The sequence below is a fragment of the Eurosta solidaginis genome, chromosome 2 (assembly GCF_040869045.1).
Source record: "Eurosta solidaginis isolate ZX-2024a chromosome 2, ASM4086904v1, whole genome shotgun sequence".
NCBI classification, from domain to species: Eukaryota; Metazoa; Arthropoda; class Insecta; order Diptera; family Tephritidae; genus Eurosta; species Eurosta solidaginis.
In genome coordinates this window covers 186,653,373-186,677,046 of record NC_090320.1, presented here as the reverse complement: position 1 = coordinate 186,677,046, position 23,674 = coordinate 186,653,373, and positions in this window count along the sequence as shown.

Sequence of the window (23,674 nt, the reverse complement as noted above, 5' to 3'; positions counted from 1 at the left end):
TTTCGGGACTTTTTCACGACTATTTCGGGGTCAGTTGCCCTTAAAGATCATTTCTGGGTGGTTTTCGGGATCCGTCCGGGATCCCGTCAGGGTTATTTCGCGCCTTTTCGGGACTATTTCGGGATCATTTTGGGACCCTTCCGGGATAATTTCTCTATGATTTTCGGGATCTGTTCGGGGTCCCTTCGTAGTTTTTTCGCGACTTTATCTGGGATAAATTGCGGACCCTTTAGAGATCAATTCTGGATGGTTTTCGGTATCGGTCTGGGATCCCCTCAAGGTCATTTCGGGACTTTTTCGGGACTATTTCGGAATCATTTTGGGACCCCTCCGGCATAATTTCTGGGTGATTTTCGGGATCTGTCCGGGATCCCGACGGAGTTTTTTCGGGACTTTCTCCGGACTATTTCTGGATTATTTGGGGACGTTTCAGAGCTCAGTTCTGGATGATTTTCGGGATCTGTCCGGGATCCCGTCAGAGTTATTTCGGGGTAATTTTGGGACCCTTCCAGGATAATTTCTTCATGATTTTCGGGATGGGTCTGAGTTTTTCGTGACTTTCGGGACTATTTCGGGATCATTTGCGGAACCTTCAGAGATCAATTCTGGATGGTTTTTGGACTTTTCCGGGATCATTTGGGGATCCCTCCAGAGTCATTTCTGGATGGTTTTCGGGATCCCGTCAGGATCATTTCGGTCCTTTTTCGTGACTACTATTTCGGAATCATTTTGGGACTCCTCCGGGATAATTTCTGGGCGATTTTCGGGATTTGTCCGGGATCCCGTCAGAGTTTTTTCGGGACTTTTTCGGACTATATCGGGATCATTTGCGGACCGTTCAGGAATCAAATCTGGATGGTTTTCGGGATCCGTCCGGGATCCCGTCAGGGTCATTTCGTGACTTTTCGTGACTACTTCGGGATTATTTTGGGACCGTTCCGGCATCATTTCTGGATAGTTTTCGAGATTTGTCCAGGATCCCGTCGGCATCATTTCGTGACTATTTGGTGTCATTTAGGGACACTTCCGGGATCATTTTAGGTCTCTTCGAAACCGGTAATTCAGCACACATGGCCGTGGATTTACGGCAAATTATTCGTAATTAAAATTCGGTATGTTTTATCTTTAATATATCACAGCTTTTTCGTTATCTTTTTAAATGAATCCTGTAACGAACTATTACAACTATAATTAAAATTTTTGTAATATTTTAACCAACTCAATACCCGAAAAAGCAACACTGCTTTCATTTAAAAACTTCTTTTTGGTTTTAGCTAATTGTAGTTTCACTCCTTTGTTCTATGAGTAGTAATTCTTTCACCCCTGTCATATCAATTAATTTAACTTAGAAACAAAATGTATTTTTTTTAATTCGAAAAAAGTGTATTGTACTATTCATGTAAGCGTGCCCATCAGCTCAGTTAGTTCTTTTTTTTACTGTATTAAAAAATAAAATACATTGACAGAAAAAATTTTTAAACAGACAACTTGATAAGCAGGCTAACGTGAATAGCACATATATTTTATTTTCTCCTTGCGGACGGGGCCGCGGGTAAAGGCTAGTATATTATAAATGGGAAAGTTTGGATGTTAAGATGTTTGGATGTTTAGATGTTTGGATGTTTGGATGTTTGTCCAGACGTTTGTCTTTGTGACTCAATAACGCAAGAACGGCTGGACCGATTTGGATGAAATTTTGCACACATATAGCCAATAGTCTAGAAGGATCTACTAGCTATATATTTTTCAAAAGGGGCGTGGTCCCCGCCCCCTAGGAACAGTTATAATTTAATTATTATATTTTTTCGTCTTTGCGACTGAATCACGCCAGAATGGCTACACGGATTTTGATGAAATTTGGGACACAGACAGTAGTCTACTAGCGAAATTTTTTTCGAACATGGAAAGAGGGGTGGGGTCCCACGACCCTTCGAGAAATTATTTTTCATAATTTTTACACATTATAACTTTACGTATACTGGCCTTCACCAATATCACAGACTCAAGGGGTCAAATAAGTCGAGGGCTTACAAAGTAAGCAGTGACACCCTCCGCCCGCCCCCCTTTATCTCCCCCTCTGGTGTAAAATCCATAAATTGTTATAACTCAATCTAAATTTTCTCCTAAATCAATAGTTTTTGGTATCTGGTACATACAGAACGAGATCTAGACAATTTTGGAGGAACGATCAGTGGTCCTCTCCTCTACTCCCGCCATCCACCCTCCATCAATTGTTTTTATTAGCACGCTTTTATTAGCTTTACCTGTATGTTTCTATCTAACTTTTTATTCGCTCCAATGCGCCTGCTGCCTTATTAACATGGTTTTATAATTAGCTTCACCTTATTTGTAATCCCGTAAGGGTCATATTGAGACCCTTCCGGGATCATTTCTGGATGGTTTTCGGGATCGGTCCGGGATTACGCCGGGGTAATTTCGGGACTTTTTCGGGACTATTTCGGGATCATTTTGGGACCCTTCCGGGATCATTTCTGTATAGTTTACGGGATCCGTCCGGGATCCCGTCGGGGTTATTTTGGAACATTTTCGGGACTATTCCGGAATCATTTCGGGACTATTTCGCGATCATTTGGGGACCCTTCCGGCATCATTTCTGGATGGTTTTCGGGATCCGTGCGGGATCTCGTCGGGGTCATATGGGGACTTTTTCGGGATCATTTGGGGGCTCTTCCGGCATCATTTCTGGATGGTTTTCGGGATCCGTCCGGGATATCGTCGGGGTCATTTGGGGCCTTTTTCGGGATCATTTGGGGGCTCTTCCGGCATCATTTCTGGATGGTTTTCGGGATCCGTCCGGGATCTCGTCGGGGTCATTTGGGGACTTTTTCGGGATCATTTTGGGGCTCATCCGGCATCATTTCTGGATGGTTTTCGGGATCCGTCCGAGATCCCGTCGGGGTCATTTCGGGACTTTTTCGCGACTAATACGGGATCATTTGATAACCCTTTCGGCATCATTTCTGGATGGTTTTCGGGATCCGTCCGGGATCCCGTCGGGGTCATTTCGGGACTTTTTCGCGACTAACACGGGATCATTTGGGAACCCTTTCGGCATCATTTCTGGATGGTTTTCGGGATCCGTCCGGGATCCCATTAGGGTAATTTCGGGACTATTAGGGGATCATTTGGGAACCTTTCCGGCATCATTTCTGGATAATTTTCGGGATCCGTCCGGGATGCCGACGAGGTCATTTCGGGACTATTTCGGGATCATTTGGGATACCTACCGGCATAATTTCTGGATGGTTTTTGGAATTCGTCCGGGATCCCGTCTTGGTCCTTTCGGGACTTTTTTTCGACTAATACGGGATCATTTGCGAACCCTTTCGGCATCATTTCTGGATAGTTGTCGGGATCCCGTCACGGTCATTTCGGGACTATTAGGGGATCATTTGAGGACCTTTCCGGCATCATTTCTGTATTGTTTTCGGAATCCTTTCGGGATCCCGTCAGGGTCATTTTGGGACTTTTTCGGGGCTAATACGGGATCATTTAGGGATCCTCTAGGGGTCGTTTCGTGACTTTTTCTGTTTTATTTCGGGATCATTTGGGGACCCTTCCGGCATAATTTCTTGATGGTTTGCCGGATCCATCAGGGTCATTTCGGGACCATTTTGGGATCATTTGGGGACCCTTCCGAGATCATTTCTGGATCCGTCCGGGATGCCGTAGGAGCCATTTCGGGATTTTTTGTTACTTTTCCGGGATAGTTTTTGCACCTTTCCGGGATCATTTCTGGATAGTTTTTGGAATCCTTTCGGGATCCCGTCAGGGTCATTTCGGGGCTTTTTCGGGATCATTTAAGGATGGCTTTCAGGATTCGTTCGGGAACCCGTCAGGGTAATTTCTGGACTTTTCCGAGACTATTTCGGGATCGTTTTGGGACCTTCCCAAGATCATTTCTGGATGGATTTCGGGATTTGTCCGGGATGCCCTCAGGGTCATTTTGGGACTATTAGGTGAGCATTTGAGGACCGTTCCGGCATCACTTCTGGATGGTTTTCGGTATCCGTTCAGATTCCCGTCGGAATAATTGCGGCACTTTTTCGGGATCATTGGGGTCCCTTCCGCCATCATCTCTGGATGGTTTTTGGGATTCGTCCGGCATACCGTCGGGGTCATTTCGGGACTTTTTCTCGACTAATACGGGATCATTTGCGGGCCCTTTCGGTATCATTTCTGGATAGTTGTCGGGATCCGTTCGGGATCCCGTCAGGGTCTTTTCGGAACTATTGGGAGATCATTTGAGGACCTTTCCGGCATCATTTCTGGTTAGTTTTCGGGATCCTTTCCGGGTCCCATCAGGGTCATTTCGGGACTTTTTCGGCATCATTTAAGATTGGTTTTCAGGATTCGTCCGGTATCCGTCAGGGTAATATCTGGACTGGTCATTTCGGTACTTTTTCTCGACTAATACGGGATCATTTGCGGACCCTTTCGGCATAATTTCTGGATAGTTGTCGGGATCCGTTCGGGATCCCGTCACGGTCATTTCGGAACTATTAGGGGATCATTTGAGGACCTTTCCGGCATCATTTCTGGATAGTTTTTGGAATCCTTTCGGGATCCCGTCAGGGTCATTTCGGGGCTTTTTCGGGATCATTTAAGGATGGCTTTCAGGATTCGTCCGGGAACCCGTCAAGGTAATTTCTGGACTTTTCCGAGACTATTTCGGGATCATTTTGGGACCTTCCCAAGATCATTTCTGGATGGATTTCGGGATTTGTCCGGGATGCCCTCAGGGTCATTTTGGGACTATTAGGTGAGCATTTGAGGACCGTTCCGGCATCACTTCTGGATGGTTTTCGGTATCCGTTCAGATTCCCGTCGGAATAATTGCGGGACTTTTTCGGGATCATTGGGGTCCCTTCCAAAATCATTTCTGGATGGTTTTTGGGATTCGTCCGGCATCCCGTCGGGGTCATTTCGGGACTTTTTCTCGACTAATACGGGATCATTTGCGGGCCCTTTCGGTATCATTTCTGGATAGTTGTCGGGATCCGTTCGGGATCCCGTCAGGGTCTTTTCGGAACTATTGGAAGTCATTTGAGGACCTTTCCGGCATCATTTCTGGTTAGTTTTCGGGATCCTTTCCGGGTCCCATCAGGGTCATTTCGGGACTTTTTCGGCATCATTTAAGATTGGTTTTCAGGATTCGTCCGGTATCCGTCAGGGTAATTTCTGGACTTTTCCCAGACTATTTCGGGATAATTTTGGGACCCTCCCAAGATCATATCTGGATGGATTTCGGGATCTGTCCGGGATGCCGTCAGGGTCATTTTGGGACTATTAGGTGATCATTTGAGGATCTTTTCAGCATCACTTCTGGATGGTTTTCGGTATCCGCTCAGGATCCCGTCGGAATTATTGCGGGACTTTTTCGGGATCATTTGGTGTCCCTTCCGGCATCATTTCTGGCTGGTTTTTGGGATTCGTCCGGCATCCCGTCGGGATCATTTCGGGACTTTTTCTCGACTAATACGGGATCATTTGCGGGCCCTTTCGGCATCATTTCTAGATAGTTGTCGGGATCCGTTCGGGATCCCGTCAGGGTCTTTTCGGAACTATTAGGTGATCATTTGAGGACATTTTCGGCATTATTTCTGGATAGTTTTCGGGATCCTTTCGGGGTCAAGTCAGGGTCATTTCGGGACTTTTTCGGGATCATTTAGAGATGGCTTTCAGGATTCGTCCGGGAACCCGTCAGGGTAATTTCTGAACTTTTCCGAGACTATTTCGGGATAATTTTGGGACCTTCCCAAGATCATTTCTGGATGGATTTTGGGATCAGTCCGGGATGCCGTCAGGGTCATTTTGGTATTAGGTGATCATTTGAGGACCTTTCCGGCATCATTTCTGGATGGTTATCGGTATCCGATCAGGATCCCCTCGGAATCATTGCGGGACTTTTTCGGGATCATTTGGGGTCCCTCCCAAGATCATTTCTGGATGGATTTCGGGATCTGTCCGGGATCCCGTCAGTGTCATTTAGGGGTGCGTTCGAGATCCCGTCAGGGTCATTTCGGGACTTCTTCGGGAATATATCGGGATCATTTCTGGATGGTTTATGGGATCCGTCCATGACCCCTTAAGGGTCATTTCGGGACTATTAGGTGATAATTTGAGGACCTTTCCAGCGTCACTTCTGGATGATTTTCGGTATCCGTTCGGGATCCCGTCGGAATCAATGCGGGACTTTTACGGAATCATTTGGGATTCCTTTTGGCATCATTTCTGGATGGGATCATTTGGTGATCCTCTAGGGGTCGTTTCGTGACTTTTTCAATAATACAGGGATCATTTTGGGACCCTTTCGGCATAATTTCTTGATGGTTTGCCGGATCCATCAGGGTCATTTCGGGACCATTTTGGGATCATTTGGGGACCCTTCCGAGATCATTTCTGGATCCTTCCGGGATGCCGTAGGAGCCATTTCGGGATTTTTTGTTACTTTTCCGGGATAGTTTTTGCACCCTTCCGGGATCATTTCTGGATCTGTGCGGGATCCCATCTGGTCAATTCCGGACTATTTCGGGATCATTTTGGAATCCTTCCGGAATCATTTCTGTATGGTTTTCGCGATCCATCGTGGATCCCCTCGGAGCCATTTCGGAACTTTTTCTGGAGTTAGTCGGGATAATTTAGGGACCCTTCCTGGATATTTTCTGGATGGTTTCTGAGATCCGTCCGGGAGCTCGTCAGGGTAATTTCGGAACTTTTTCGGGACTATTTCGGGATCAATTTGGTGCCCTTCAGGCATCATTTCTGTGTGGTTATCTGGATAAGTCTAGAATCGTGTCGTTGTCATTTCGGGTTTTTTTGGGACTACTTCGGGAACTTTTGGAAACACTTCCGGGGCGTTTCTGGATGGTTTTCGGGATCCGTCCGCGATAGCGTGGGGGTCATTTCGTGGCTTTTTCTAGATAATTTCGTTATCATTTTGGAATCCTCTCCCAACTCAGCCTCGCGTAAAGTTTATACAGCTCATCAAAATACCTTATACAAAACTCGCCGTCGGCATCACGGACAAGACCAACAAATTTATCCTCGAACATTCGACGAACTATCTCATATTTTCTAGACATCACCCATAATTCCGAGCCATATCCATATGTATCAAAGACTAACAAATGAATGAAACTTGTTGGCGTCCCTTCGTCGACCATATTTTAGCAAGTTGACTTAATTTGCTAAAAATAATTTCTGGAGTTGTTTCTTTTATAGTTTTTTAAGTTTTTAATAAGCAAAAATAATTTCTCTTTGCTTTTTAACCAGATTATTTGCCCGTTTCTGCTTTTTAATAGTTTTAAATACCGAAAACTTCATGTAAATATTTGAAATTTAAAAATTTTTCATACACTAGTTTATATAACAGGAATCGTGCTCGGTCAATTTATTGACCACTACTCCATAAAGTGGCATCGCTGTTGGAAAAAATCTCTGGATATGATTACTTTAACTTTGGTGCAGAAGATAGATGGAAAGCTATGAGCTTTATTTCTTTATTGCCAGCAAAGTTTCAATCTTACATAATATATGAAATATCACCCTTAGCTTAGCTATAAAGCACTGTCCCCTCATACTACTCACGACACAAACTTGGGATTGCTAATATTTGGTGCCCTCGCGACATGCATCGCCGTCCCATTACTAAAAAAATTTATGAGAAGCATGTTTTATATCTTGAGAGTATTCCTTTTTAAATGAAAGCTTACTTTTCTACAAATATGTCCCCTCCTAATGTACATACATAATTACATAACCCAAAATGGTGATAACTTATACGCTATGTCAATCTTCAATCTGCAGCTGTGACTCTGCTGGTAAAGAATAAGTAGAAGAAGTAGAGTTGATATTTGTTTACTGCGCTTTTAAATGCGGAATCGAGCTTCAATCAAGGCTGCCGTTGAAAGATTCACAGAGCAACAGTGCGTATACGTAACATAAGCAAATTGACTCGCGAACGAACATCAATGCCGTTTCATTGCGGCTTATTACGTATTCAGCGCCAGTCATATTGCCGCATTTTATTATACCATCGAGAGTTGTACTTTATGTACTCGCAATTTATGCTGCGATGCGTTGTGGTGAGCAAAAGTGGCTGCGGTTGGGCGCTCATAATTTATGCAGACACATTGACGTTGCAAATTGGTTTTATGTTTGTTTTTGTATTTGCTGCCGTATCGGAAGCGAATCGATTGAAGTTTTAAGCAATCAACGAGATTTCATTAGACATTCGCCTTTGCGCATTTTTATTTGCCTTAATGCAGTAAACACAAGCAGTGAGCGTAATAAATGGATATTTCGTATATTTGCTCCGGTAAAAATATGAAAAGCTGACCAAACGCAGGCACGCGAAGAGATTCACAAAATGCATGAGTGTATATGTATGTATTTATGTGTCTAAATACATATGTATGAAGGAATGAGTGTGCAAATTGTACTGATCCAAATAAAATATTCAAAAGAAATTATATCGCATTATAGTTGTATGTATGCATTTTGTTATTGCATCATTTTCCATTCCAATCAACGATAATTCAAATCTGTAATTTGGGCTTAATTCCAAATATTTGAATTGGCAATCAAGTCAATTGGTTAAATAAGCTTACATCTTTTCTCTGTCCTAAATTGGCTTTACGTGTCTTGCACCCTCCGAGAGTTCAAGCGTGATTCCTTCTATGCGCGTTTTTTTTTTATTGTATTCCAGCAATTTATAGCGGAAAACCACAAAATAATGAACGGAAAATTATGTGGCAGGAAATTTGGCCGCAGTCCAATTGATTCGGTACTCAATTTGAAGAAAATTCTTAAAATCAGGCAAAGACAACGGCGCCCCAGAAATGCTTATCTTCGTTGTTCAGCATAAAAATATTAATGTACAAACATTTATACATACATCAGTGTGTACCTATATATGTACACATGTGAAATGTGTGTTTAAATACGTTTATATAAATGTGTATGTAGATAATATATTTTGACATTTGTGGCACGTCGCTATTACGCCGCACATAAATAATTTGCAAAAACGGAAGAAACTTTACAGATAAACGGAAGCCACTACCAATGAGCAAGCAATCAAATACGATCTTGTGGCTAAAAATAATGTGTTATCAACTCTTAGCAGGCGAAACTACTTTGTGCGAGCTTTAAAAAAAGTAAAAGGAAAAATATTTTTGTTCCGGGGATGTAAAATGGTAAGTTAAAAAGTTATTGAGTAAAGAATATCAAAGCTTATGCATACTATAAAAACTTGTAATAACAGCTACTCAAGGAATACAAATTGGTTTCATTTGGCTGATGGATATGCGAAAGGCCGTATATTACAATATGGCGTCCTTTTTTTAATTTGGCCAACTTATTTCTTTTGCTACCACTTTCTTAATTTAAGAGCCTGAATTATGTTCTACTGGTAAATATAAAGACGATATATATATTTCCTTTTTTTAACTATCGTAGTAAACTTTGCTTAGTACAAAGTCAGATTTCATAGTCTGGCCAGAATGAGATGAGACTAAAAATATTTGGGTTTGTCTCACAATAGAAATTTTCAAAGGTAATATTAGGTAGACATTAACTGCTTAGTTCATTGAACGATAAGTGTTTAAAACAGCAAATCGAAAATCAATTGCCAAACCAATATTCATTTTATTTGTATCACTCAATCTCATTAATATTAAAGTTGTTCACGAGCATTTATCTAGACATCAAATACAACCAGGGGCTGACCCGAAAAAATCGGTACCACAACCAAAAAAAATGTGAGTTAGCGTTGCGCATCCATTCATTGGTCTATCAGTCAGCCTATTTGTACGAGGGGTTATTATAACACGCTTTTTTTGCAATAACTTTCATTTAAAGCAATGTATTGTAATGAAACTCAATTTACTACTTCTTGCGACCGCAACTAGTACTCTTGCTAAAGTGGGCGTAATAGGTATGTTATCACGACTACTTTTTATAGATAAAATATTATTTCAAAATAAAATTTAATTACTAATCTTTGCATCGACTTCAAGTACGGTTGAAGATGTTGTGATGAAATTTATTATAAATTTTTCGTTTCCAAATAGCATTGCCCTAACAAAAATTACAAAATCAGGTAATAACTACACCCACAATTGTGTAAAACATGCATATAGAACACACCTAAAAATTCGAGCTCAGCACCCTCTACCGCTTCTTTCCATATACATATTTGGCGATGCAAAAATGTTAATTGATCGCAAAAATATATTTACTCAGCAATTTCAGAGTGATGACGATCGACTTCGCTGTTTCCCTAAATGTTGTCATATCTACCTCAAAGTACAAACATTAAAAGATCCATAAAGGAACCAGCGAAAATGATAATGTGCCACTCGCCCTTGACAATAATTGCTACTGGTGCATTCCACGGTCGGTACGGGACAAATCGTATGCATTTTTTAATTTTTAGACTACCTTAAGAAAAACGATATCATTTACACATAAACTATTTAGTGCATTAATATTATGTAGTGCATGTCTTAATTAAAATAGAGACCTGCTCTTGAAATATTTGTATATGTGTGTGAAAAATTCTAAATAAAAATGCGTTTGAATAGAACAGAAAATATCACCGAATTTTGTGGTTACAGGTAAAATTACGGTGAAATTAATAATATTTGAAAAAAAAAATACAACATTTAATAATACTTTTATCAAAAATTATTGGGGGGAAAAATTTGATTAAAAATTAAAATGTTTATTACGGGACACGTACGAGATCCATATTAAAATTCCAGTTTTCTCTTATACTATATAGAAAAATTGATGCAGTGGTTATCTAAATCAAAGTTTATACATGCAAATTTTCTCCAGTTTGCTTATGTTACACGAAATTTACATATTTCAGGTGAAAACCGTACTTTCTATTTTCAGAAATCAACATTCAGCATTTTTTCAGCTTATTAGTATGAACAGAGCTGCTCAACCCATAGGCAGAGATACAAATTTACAGTATGTTCTGACATAAGCTGTAGCTAAAGGTCAATGAATGAGAACTAAGTTTAATGGCCAAATGTCAAACGACATTTTGTGACTTGAAACCAAAACTTTTTAAACGTTTAAGATTAAAATTTTTATTTTTTTGATACAAATAAATTTCATTGTACATACAATTTTGTGCATTTATTGCGATTAGCACTTCAATACTAAAAATTTCGAGCAACACTGAATTTGAAGGAAAAAAAAACTAATTGCTAAGGAAGCTGGGGTTGGTGATTATTTGATTTTTAAATTTTTTTCTCTACCAATGCTCGTACTATATACTTTGTCATTGGATTCCAAGCCGGAAGTAAGCAAAATATATTTAAGCACTTGCGGTCGTGGCTGACATAGTGCAAAGTATAAAATATACATTTAAAAATATTTCCTCAGAAGATAAACATTGGAGGGATTTATCGCAGTAGGCCAACAAAATTTGTCTTTAATTAATTTTATGAATTTTTATAATAATGAAGAAAATGTTCATTCATATCAGATATGTTTTTCATCTGTTTTTAGACATTTTTTTTTTGTTTTAAGGAAGAAGTTCATATGGCGAAAAATCAATGATATATGTGTCACAGATTTACAGAGTTTCGATGTTTTTGAAGGGGAACTCTGTCCCAGGTCCCAAGATATACAGAGTTTCGATGGCTTTTGCGGGAACTCTCCCACGGTCGGCATAAAATCCTTTCGACGGTTATCGCACTTTACATTTATTTATTTCTATACTACAGTTCCATTTTGCTAGCATTGGCTTTCCCGATCATATTTTTCATAAGAATTGGTACTGGCTCTTCGAATTCGGGATTTAGCAGCTCGATCGCAGTCCGTAATTTTATAGTGCTTTGTTATTTTTTTATGGGTTTTGTGTTTTCACTTCGCCATAGTTGGGTCCTGCTATAGCAAAAGCGTTGCCGAGGGGCGATCCATTGGTATTACCTGCTTCAAGATATGGACCTAGAAGCTTTGGTATGGTAGGTAAACTGAAATTCATTTTTACACAACCAGGAGAAAAACTTTAATTTTTAAATTTTGACATAGAAATTGCAAAACTATTTATGAGAATTAAATATATAAAAGTGGAGCGCACATTATTTGGATTGGAAATTTGGTAGGAAAGCAGATATTATTAGTCAATCAATTGCGCTCCACCTTTATATTTTTACTTCTCATAAATATTTTTGTAATTTCTATGTCAAAATTTAAAAATCAAAGTTTAGGAAAAATATGTTTTTATATAAGGAGACATATTTCGCTGATTTTTTCCCATATAAAGGAAGTGCTTAAAATTTTTTTATTTTATTTTTATTTTCTCCTTTTGTTCCTTTGTCACGGCGTCTTAACCTATCTGTGAAGTTTCATGTTGGTAGCTCAATCAGAAGTTACTTAAAAATCGGTCTCAAAACACCAAATTTCCAAATTCTCATCTAAATATTTCGATCCGTGCGCCATCTAAAGGATTTTTTCTCCTTTTCTTACATTTTCTCGGTGTCTTAAGCTATCTGCTAAGTTTCACGCTTGTAACTCAATGATAACTTACATAAAAATCAATCCCAAAATGCCCTCCGTTCCGTTTGATTTTTGTAAATATCTCAGTCCGTGCGCCCCCTAGCGAAACTTTTTGTATTGTGTCTTCGACTGTCAGTGACCTCTGAATTAAGCTCTAAATTTTTAGCCTCTAGCTCATCGAGAAGTTACTTAAAAGCTGGTTTGAAAATTTTCAAATTATTATATAATTATTTCGATCCTGAGGCGCAATATATCTCCGAGGTGAGAAGCTTTTAATAGCAGAAATACACTCGGAGTGTTTTCCAAAACACTGCTTCTAATCGACTCCGTTTGAAGATACTTGTTTCGAAGTATTTCATATAACTTTTCCTGGAACTTCAACCCTAGATCTTCAGTGTGTTAGTAAAATGGTTGCTAAAAGGAGGACGGTGCCACAGCGACTTGTGTACTTTCTTCTATTTTCTGCTACAGTTATACTATTTTGGTAGTAAGCGAGCAATGATATCAAAGCTGATGCAATAAAAAATTTTAATTTTTTGGGAAGCCGAAAAGTTTCATTTTTATTTCCTTTATATTTTTCATTTTCATACAAATCCTGCAATAGATTCGGGGAGTGTCCTTATCGCTACAACCACAACAACAAAAAAACAAAAAGTGGAAAATCCGTTAGGTGGCGCACGGATCAAAATAATCAGATAAAAATTTTGGAAATTTTGAGATCGATTTTTAAGTAATTTCTCATTGAGTTACAAACGTGAAACTTCACATATAGATTAAGACATCGAGACGATGTAAAAAAAGGGGGAAAATTCGTTAGGTGGCGCACGGATCGAAATAATTAGATGAGAACTTAAACCTGCTTTTAGGTAATTCTGGATGATCTAGAGAATTGAAATTTCAAACTTAATTTAGAGGCCGATGACAGCATAAGGCGCATAACAAAAAGTTTCTATAGGGGGCGCCCGCATTGAGATATTTAGAAAAATCATACGGAACGGATGGAATTTTGCGATCGATTTTTAAGTAAATTCTAATTGAGCTACAACCGTGAAACTTTACATATAGGTTTAGACACCGCGGCAAAGGAAACACATGAGAAAATAATTGCGTTAGATGGCGCACGGATCGAAATATTTAGATAAGAGTTTGGACATTTGGAATTTTCAGATTGATTTTTAAGTAATTTCTAATTGAGCTACGAACGTGAAACCTCACATATAGGTTAAGACACCGAGACAATGCAAAAAAATGGGAAAACTCCGTTAGGTGCCGCACGGATTGAAACAATTGGGTAAGAGTTTGCAGATTGGGAAATTTTAGATCGATTTTTAAGTAAGTTCCCTTTGAACTACAAACGTGGAACTTCACATTCTGAATTAATAAAAGTAAATTTTTTCACCTTGTAATAAATAAGGCACTACTCTTTTCCACCTATAACTAAAAAGTAGATCTTGTTCGAGAAGAGATTTCTCGTGAGTCTCGCCTTCTCGCGAGATTCTCGAATCTCGAATTACTCGTAAGGCCCGCGAGCTTCTCGACATTCAATTTCATCGATTCGTTGGCTGTTTTTCATAGAGCTTGCGATTTCTTCTGGAGCACAAGCGAAAATGTGCACAAAACCAAGTAAAAAACACCGAAATGTATAGAATACTGTCAATGGAACGACTGAAGTGAATGTCGAGAAGCTCGGGAGTATTACGAGTATTTCGAGTTTTGAGAGCCCCGCCAGAAGCCGTGTTCTCGATGTCTCGTTAAAAAAATAAAATATTGTGAACAAAATTATATGTACAATAAATATGTTTTGAGCTAAGTGTCATTGGAAAGCGAAATAAACAACAAATATAATAGGTAAAAAAAAACCAAGTGTATAAATACCGTCTCGAAAATCTCGATTGTGTTCGAGAAGAAATAGTAGGCTCTACTAAAAAGTAGAAAATAAAAAGAAAACAAAAAAAAATTTAAGCATTTCCTTTATATAAATGGAAAAAATCAGCGAAAAATGTGTCCTTATATAAAGACATATTCTTGCTGATCTTTGATTTTAAAATTTTGACATAGAAATTGTAAAAATATTTAAGAGAAATAGAAATATAAAGGTGGAGCGCAATTAATTGACTATATATTGATAAGTTGACCCCTTTTCTGCCAACTTTCCAATCCAAGTAATGTGTGCTCCACTTTTATATTTTTATTTCTCACAAATATTTTTATTCCATTCATTTCTATGTCAAAATTTTAAAATCAAAGATCGGCAAGAATATGTCTTTATATAAGGACACGTTTTTCGTTGATTTTTGTCCATTTATATAAAGGAAGTGCTTTAAATTATTTATTATTGTTTTATTTTTTAATACAGGTTTATTACAAAAATTATTTTCAGAAACCATATTTCTAGTAATATTTGCGTCTAAAAGTATTCTCTGTATATGAACATCAGACGGTAAATTTAATTTAATATACAAAAAATATTAATTGAAGTGTATGTATGTATATCAAACTGATTCCAAAGTACTTTACATCCTATTCGCTGCCCTTCTCATCACAGTGTTTTTTTTATTTATCTGTTTACAATAAAAATTGCGATTTATAGCAATATGATAAGAATATTTAAAAATGAGCTGCACGAGCTTCACGCAGACATCAATATAGTCCAGCGAATTACAACGCACCGACTACGCTGGCTAGGTCATGTTATGCGAATGAAAGACGACGCTCCGGCTAAGAAAATATTTTCATCGGAACCTGCCTGTGGAAGAGGCCGGCCCCACTCCACTGGATGGACCAGGTAAAAAACGATTTGACGGTTGGACGGCCATAATCGTTTAAACGGTTAAGCGCCAATTAAGTAAGTATGTTGTTATTTTAAGTAATAAAGCTATATATTTCTCGCAAAAATATTGGTTTACATATAAATTCTTCATGGTACTTATTTTTATGTTTTATGGTCTGTCAATAATGTTGTTGATTTTTCTCACGAACATATCATAAGACAGCGCTAATACGTTCGCAATGATAACTTCGACTCAATTTGATGTATTACGAATAATATTTCTTAAACTCATTTTCTCACAATAATCTTATGCCGCGCCCCACTAAAGAAGTGTCCTGAAATTTAAGATAAGATGGTGAGGACCTTGAAAACTTAAGAAAATAGCTCATCTATCGGACTTGGTTTAAATCAATTCCTTTTTTATCCTTGGAGCTTCGATAGCCTACATTTATCTCGTTTCGTATATGCAGTTACAATGAACAGTTAGGCGAATGAAATTATATAATTTTTGTACTAGACAAAGTTCAGAATAATATAAATTAAAATGGTAATAAGCAAATGAAATCTTCACTTGGCTTAGGGCAGACCGTTTACGTGCTAATAAAATATTATGGACATTTGAATAAATATAACTAACTTTTTGCGTCTTAAATTTACTACACATACACCTTCGTACCTATATAAATATTTAGTATTTAAGGTAAATATTTGCAGCTCAACCGCATTTTATGCTGTTAAAACACTTTCCTCTTCCCTGAGCAATATGGATATAAAAAGCCCAAAGCGCCATTGCGTTGTTGATCTGAGAAGGAGCACCTGCACCTGCATTGTCATTGTTCGGCATAAAAATGCAAATCCTCTGAAAATCGCGCAGAAAAATTGAAAAAGAACTTGAAGTGGGATTGGCAAACAATGCCCATGAGGATAATGCAATGTACAATTACTGAAAAATGGACGCGTGGCCGTAAGAGCACGGCCCCTCCAGCGTTGCTATAAGAGAAAACGAACTAAAGCTGGTGCAGCTGCTTTCAAGAAATTTACATTTGATTTATGTGCAATGCCGTGAAATCGCTGATGGATTTAATTTTAAAGTTGTTTGCTTTCAAGCAGAGATGATGGACATAGTTTGAACTGTAGTGTAGTTGCCAAAGTGGAAAGTTATTCGGGATTAATTTTTATTCACAGGAAAACTTTTTCGAAACTTTCCCTTCTGTTCTGCATGTGTAGGACGAGATCTCATCTAGCGACGCCATATCAGCTTCTGTACTCTAATGACGTCCTTGTACTTTTGCAAAAAATATGTACGTATATATGAAGGTATGTATGTATATACATATGTTTGGATGTTTGCTTCATATGTGAGAGTGACTCCAAAAGCGTGAAAGTATCATAATGCGATTACGCATGCGTGTGCTACTGAAATTTAATTAAAAACTTACAAATGAATGAACCAAAAACAAAAAGAAAGGCTATTGTATACAACAATAAAGAACAAAGAATCATAAAAAAGTTTCGAAAAGTTCTTTACTCATCGTCTTTAGCTATCATTATTGGAAGCTGCATGTCTCAGTGTGTGGGAGCGCGCAAGTGTTGCAACATCTAAGAATAATGGTGCAGAAATTCTTCTCGTATGTATGACAGCGAACCGGCAGTGATAAAATCCCAAAGCTCTGTCACAATAAGTTCCTTGGGTTGACGAAGTGCGAAACTTAAGCAAAAGTAAATTTAATTAGGAAATTGTCAAAAGTTTTTCCTTTTCCTAAATTGCACATTTATATAAGTTAGTCAAATATACATACATAAATACTTACTGATATACCGTCTAGTAAAAGTGTATGTGAGCATCCGCTCAAATTCACACTTTCTATAAAAATAGTGAAAAGCCATATCTATCTACAACTCAACAACTATTTTCAAGATTGCCCATTCGGGATAGAGCCAGCGTTAACTTCCCTATTAAAGGACGCAAAACGGCAAAATAAAGATAAATTAATAATAACGCAACTAAAAGTTGACATTGGAACTAATGCCTTACGAGAATACTCATACAACCTTTTAGACATTGTACGTATATTTATATGTATTTTATGTTATTGCCGCGTAATTAAATTAAAAGTATCAACTTTACTAGGTGACCCTGCAGATGTTGGCCTCTAAATTAACGTATCTTCATAATTTCCTATTTTCCTCGTCATCAATTTCCTAACCCACTATTTCCTTTCCCACTTTTAGCGGTATGGCCTTGAAGATTCAATGTGGTAATATTAAACCGTTTCCGAGATTGTCGGGCTTGTACCTTAATTTTTCTTATTACCGGTGGCGTTACAAGGGCTGTCATATCCGTGTACCCCAATTTAATTTTTTGCCGCCGTAAAACAAATGTGTTAGCTTCAGTCTATCTACATCATCTGTAAAAATCAAATTCTCTGTGTGTGTTCCCTATGAAAACGTGTTTCCCATACTTCAATCATCATCAAATTTTGGCAGTAGGTAGACGAAAGTTTTTCATATTTCAGAATTAAGAATTTTAAATTTAAATGTTTTTGTTTTTTGGCTATGCGAAAGAACTATCTTAGCTCCGAAAAATGAGCATGTTAATAAAATCAATGATCATTTTCAAAATCAATTTCCTGGCGAAGTGACGAAATATAAATCGATCGACACAGTTACAGATAAAAATAAAATTGTGAATTATCCAAATGAATTTCTATACTCCTTAGAACCAAAAGGAATGCCTGCGCATATATCAACTTTGAAAATTGGATCACCGGTCATGCTTCCTCGGAACGTAGTCAAAGCAACAATCATCAGCGGTCAAAGCAATACAATAATATAAAATAAGATACAATAAGATACAAAAATAAAATGTTTTAACAGAAAATTTCACCAAATATGCGTACAAAATCCAACTCAATTTACAGAACAATAAATTAAATTATCAACAAACAAAACAGAAACAAGTAAGGAAGGCTAAATTCGGGTGTAACCGAACATTACATACTCAGCTGAGAGCTGTGGAGACAAAGTAAGGGAAAATCACCATGTTGTAAAAAGAACCTAGGGTAATCCTGGAATGTGTTTGTATGACATGTGTATCAAATGGAAGGTATTAAAGAGTATTTTAAAGGAAGTGGGCCATAGTTCTCTAGATGGACGCCATTTAGGGATATCGCCATAAAGTGGACCAGGTCTGACTCTAGAATGTGTTTGTACGATATGGGAATCAAATGAAATGTGTTAATGATAATTTTAAAAGGGAGTGGGCCTAAGTTCTATAGGTGGACGCCTTTTTGAGATATCGCCATAAAGGTGGACCAGGGGTGACTCTAGAATTTATTTTGTACGATATGGGTATCAAATTAAAGGTATTAATGAGTATTTTAAAAGGGTGTGGGCCTAAGTTCTATAGATGGACGCCTTTTCGAGATATCGCCATAAAGATGGACCAGGGGTGACTCTAGAATTTGTTTGTACGATATGAGTATCAAATGAAAGGTGTTAATGAGTATTTTAAGAGGGCGTGGGGCTTAGTTCTATATGTGGACGCCTTTTGGAGATATCGCCATAAAGGTGGACCAGGGGTGACTATAGAATTTGTTTGTACTATATGGGTATCAAATGAAAGGTGCTAATGAGTATTTTAAAAGGGAGTGGGCCTTAGTTCTATAGGTGGACGCCTTTTCGGAATATCGTTATAAAAGTGGACCAGGGTTGACTCTAGAATGCGTTTGTACAATATGGGTATCAAATGAAAGGTGTTAATGAGCATTTTAAAAGGCCAAGGACCTTAGTTCTATAGGTGGACGCCTTTTCGAGATATCGCCATAAAAGTGGACCAGGGGTGACTCTAGAATTTGATTGTACGATATGGGTATCAAATGAAAGGTGTTAATGAGTATTTTAAAAGGGCGTGGGCCTTAGTTCTATAGGTGGACGCCTTTTCGAGATATCGCCATAAAGGTAGACCAGGGGTGACTCTAGAATGTGTTTGTACGATATGGGTATCAAATGGAAGGTGTTAATAAGTATTTTAAAAGGGAGTGGGCCTTAGTTCTATAGGTGGATGCCTTTTCGAGATATCGCCATAAAGGTGGGCCAGGGGATACTCTACAATTTTTTTGTACGATATGGGTATCAAATGAAAGGTGTTAATGAGTATTTTAAAAAGGAGTTGGCCTTGGTTCTATATGTGGACTCCTTTTCGAGATATCGCCATAAACGTGGACCAGGGGTGACTCTAGAATGTGTTTGTACGATATGGGTATCAAATTAAAGGTATTAATGAGGGTTTTAACAGGGAGTGGCCCTTAGTTGTATATGTGAAGGCGTTTTCGAGATATCGACCAAAATGCGGACCAGGGTGACCCAGAACATCATCTGTCGGGTACCATTTATTTATATATGTAATACCACGAACAGTATTCCTTCCAAGATTCCAAGGACTTTTGATTTCGCCCTGCAAAACTTTTTCATTTTCTTCTACTTAATATGGTAGGTGTCACACCCATTTTACCAAGTTTTTTTCTAAAGTTATATTTTGCGTCAATAGACCAATACAATTACGATGTTTCATCCCTTTTTTCGTATTTGGTATATAATTATGGCATTTTTTTCATTTTTCGTAATTTTCGATATCGAAAAAGTGGGCGTGTTCATAGTCGGCTTTCGGCCATTTTTTACACCAATACAAAGTGAGTTCAGATAAGTACGTGAACTGAGTTTAGTAAAGATATATCGATTTTTGCTCAAGTTATCGTGTTAACGGCCGAGCGGAAGGACAGACGGTCGACTGTGTATAAAAACTGGGCGTGGCTTCAACCGATTTCGCCCTTTTTCACAGAAAACAGTTATCGTCCTAGAATCTAAGCATCTACCAAATTTCACAAGTATTGGTAAATTTTTGTTCGACTTATGGCATTAAAATTATCCTAGACAAATTAAATGAAAAAGGGCGGAGCCACGCCCATTTTGAAATGTTCTTTTATTTTTGTATTTTGTTGCAACATATCATTACTGGAGTTGAATGTTGACATAATTTACTTATATACTGTAAAGATATTAACTTTTCTTTTAAAATTTGAATTTAAAAAAAATTTTTTTTTAAAAAGTGGGCGTGGTCGTTCTCCGATTTTGCTAATTTTTATTAAGCAAACATATAGTAAAAAGAGAAACGTTCCTGCCAAAATTTCATCATGATATCTTGAACAACTGCCAAATTACAGCTTGCAAAACTTCTAAATTACCTTCTTTTAAAAATGGCATGCGTATCAAATGAAAGGCATTAAAGAGTATTTTATGAGGGAGTGGGCCATAGTTCTATAGGTGGACGCCATTTAGGGACATATCCATAAAGGTGGATCAGGGTTGACTCTAGAATGCGTTTGTACGATATGGGTATCAAATTAAAGGTATTAATGAGGATTTTAAGAGGGAGTGGGCCTTTCTGGACCAGGGGTGACTCTAGACTTTGTTTGTACGATATGCGTATCAAATGAAAGGTGTTAATGAGTATTTTTAAAAGGGAGTGGGCCTTCGTTCTATAGGTGTTCGCCTTTTCGAAATATCGCCATAAAGGTGGACCAGGGGTGACTCTAGAATGAGTTTGTACGATATGGGTATCAAATTAAAGGTATTAATGAGAGTTTTAAAAGGGAGTGGTTGTAGTTGTATATGTGAAGGCGTTTTCCAGATATTTATTTATTTTTTTATTTATTTATTTATTTATTTATTTAAAGTCGACGCAAACACAAAGCGGTCGACTAATTATTGTAATAGACAGATATATATGTAAAATACAGAGCCATTCTTAAAATTAAAAAAATTCAAAAAAGGTACATAAAAAATTTGTATGTTATAAACATTTGACATCGCATTGTATAAGAAAAAATAAAATTAAAATATCAGGCTAAACATAAGAGTATAGCAGTATGTAAAGCAGCAAACGAACATTCAAAGCCAATGCAGTTATACAAATCATTGTACCGCGAGCACCAATGGCGCAGGGGACTGTTTCTAGCAAAATTTTGCCGGCATAGAGGTAAATGAAAAGGCACAAAATGCCTGGACGCCCTAGCAGGAACCGCAAAATTTAGTTGACTGATTAGGTCAGGGGAGTCAATCACACCAATGATGAGCTTGTGAATGAACATAACGCCAAGTAATACTCTACGATTCTCTAGAGATGGCAAATTAATTAGAAGAAGTCTATTCCTGTATGGTGGAAGATGAGTACTTGATTCCGAGACCTCGTAATGCAAAAATTAAAAACCGTCTCTGGACCGACTCAATCCGATCAACATGGATTTGATAGATCGGAGACCAGACACATGAACAGTACTCGAGAATAGGACGTACCAGCGAGGTATAAAGGATCTTTGTGAAATAAGGGTCATCAAACTCTTTAGCCCAACGTTTGATAAAACCTAATACACCAGTTGCTTTGTTTATAGCGGTTGAAATATGTGTGGTAAAACTTAATTTCGGATCAAAAATAACTCCTAGATCAGTAACAATAGATATCCGCTCCAAGGGGTCGCCGTTAAGTGTATAAGATGATAGGACCGGCTTCACACGGTGAAAAGTCATTTGCTTACATTTAGAGTAATTCAAAAAAAGTAAATTTGCAGTACACCAGCTTTGAAATGAGTCCAGATCGGCCTGAAGCTGATTAAAACAGAACAAGTTCGAAGGCAGATATGTGTAACAAAGTTTTACATCATCTGCATACATAAAAACTCTAGAATGTAATATAACCTTTGGTAAGTCGTTAATGAACAGGTTAAAGAGTAATGGACCCAAATGGCTACCCTGGGGCACGCCAGAAGTTACATCAAACGACTTTAAAAGATTGTTGTTAAAGAAAACTCGCTGAGTCCTATTTTCAAGATAACTTGAAATCCAGCTTAAAGGCGCTGGAAAACCCAGAAGATCAAGTTTGGTAACTAAGAGCTCGTGATTAACAGAGTCAAATGCTTTACTAAAGTCGGTGTAAATTACATCTGTTTGTTTGCAAACTAAAAAACCATTCATAACAAAAGACGTAAATTCAAGCAAGTTGGTAGGAGTTGATCTCCGATGAACAAAACCATGTTGACAAGGTGATATTAAAGAGCTACACAAGTATTGAAGCTGGTATGTAATTATCTGCTCAAAAGTTTTAGGGATAGCTGAGAGCTTAGCTATGCCTCTGTAGTTCTCAATATTAGACCTACTACCTTTTTTATGCAAAGGTATAATAAACGATTGTTTCCAAATAGATGGGAATGATGCGGATTCCAGAGACAGTTTAAATAATTTAAAGATAGGCTCTGATAAGCTGACAGCACAGTACTTAAGTACACAACTAGGAACACCATCCGGACCCGGCGAAGATATCGGTTTCAATGCAAGAAGCTTATTAAGAACAGTATCTTTATCAATAAATGGGTTTAAAATATTATTAGAACTTTCCAAGAAATATGGGTAAAGATTAGACTGGACACATTGGGATGAATAGGTTGATTTAAAGAATTCAGCAAATAAATCAGCGATTTCGTGATCAGAATTTGCGTTTTTGCACCCATAAATAAAAGTAGATGGGAAACCAGAAATTTTCCCTTTGGAATTAACAAATCTGTAGAAACGTTTCGGATTATTAGTAAATTGGAATTTGCAACATGATAAGTAACCTTTATAACACTGCTGGTTAAGACGATGAAAATTGGAGCGCGCCACTAAATATTTAGATAAATCAATAGCTTTACCAGATCTTTTGAAACGCTTATAGAGTCTAGATTTAATATTATCAAGTCTTAATAGTTGCTTTGAGAACCAAGGTGGTTTACCCGTGGTGGTACTGGAATAACGAAGGGGGACACAGCTTTCAAACAAAGCATCAAGAGAACTATAAAACAAGGAAGTCGCTGTTTCAACGTCTGTACACGCATAAAGACTCGACCAGTCATGGGCAGAGATCAAATTATTGAGCTCACTAAAATTCGTCTTTGAAAAACATCTCGACCGGGGTCGGGAATTGGGCTTAGAAACATCGAGCATCACAGGTTGAACAACATCCAGTACTATCTCAAGCGTAGGATGAAGAGGGTCTTCAGGAAGGGATAATGGGGGAGTTCGGGTTAGAGTAATACCCGCAGAGTCATCTGTAAAAACTAAGTCTAAGATTTTCCTTTTGGAATTTAAAACATTATTAATTTGGAGAAGAGATGTATCTAGCAGGTTGTTTAAAAACTCGTGCTGAGTAGTGGGAGTCATGAAATTTGAGTCGATGGTATTGATCCAATTTACTGATGATAAATTGAAATCACCAAGAACTACTAGGCGGTCTTTGTCTCGCAATTGCGAGTACAAACTGCAAATAACAGT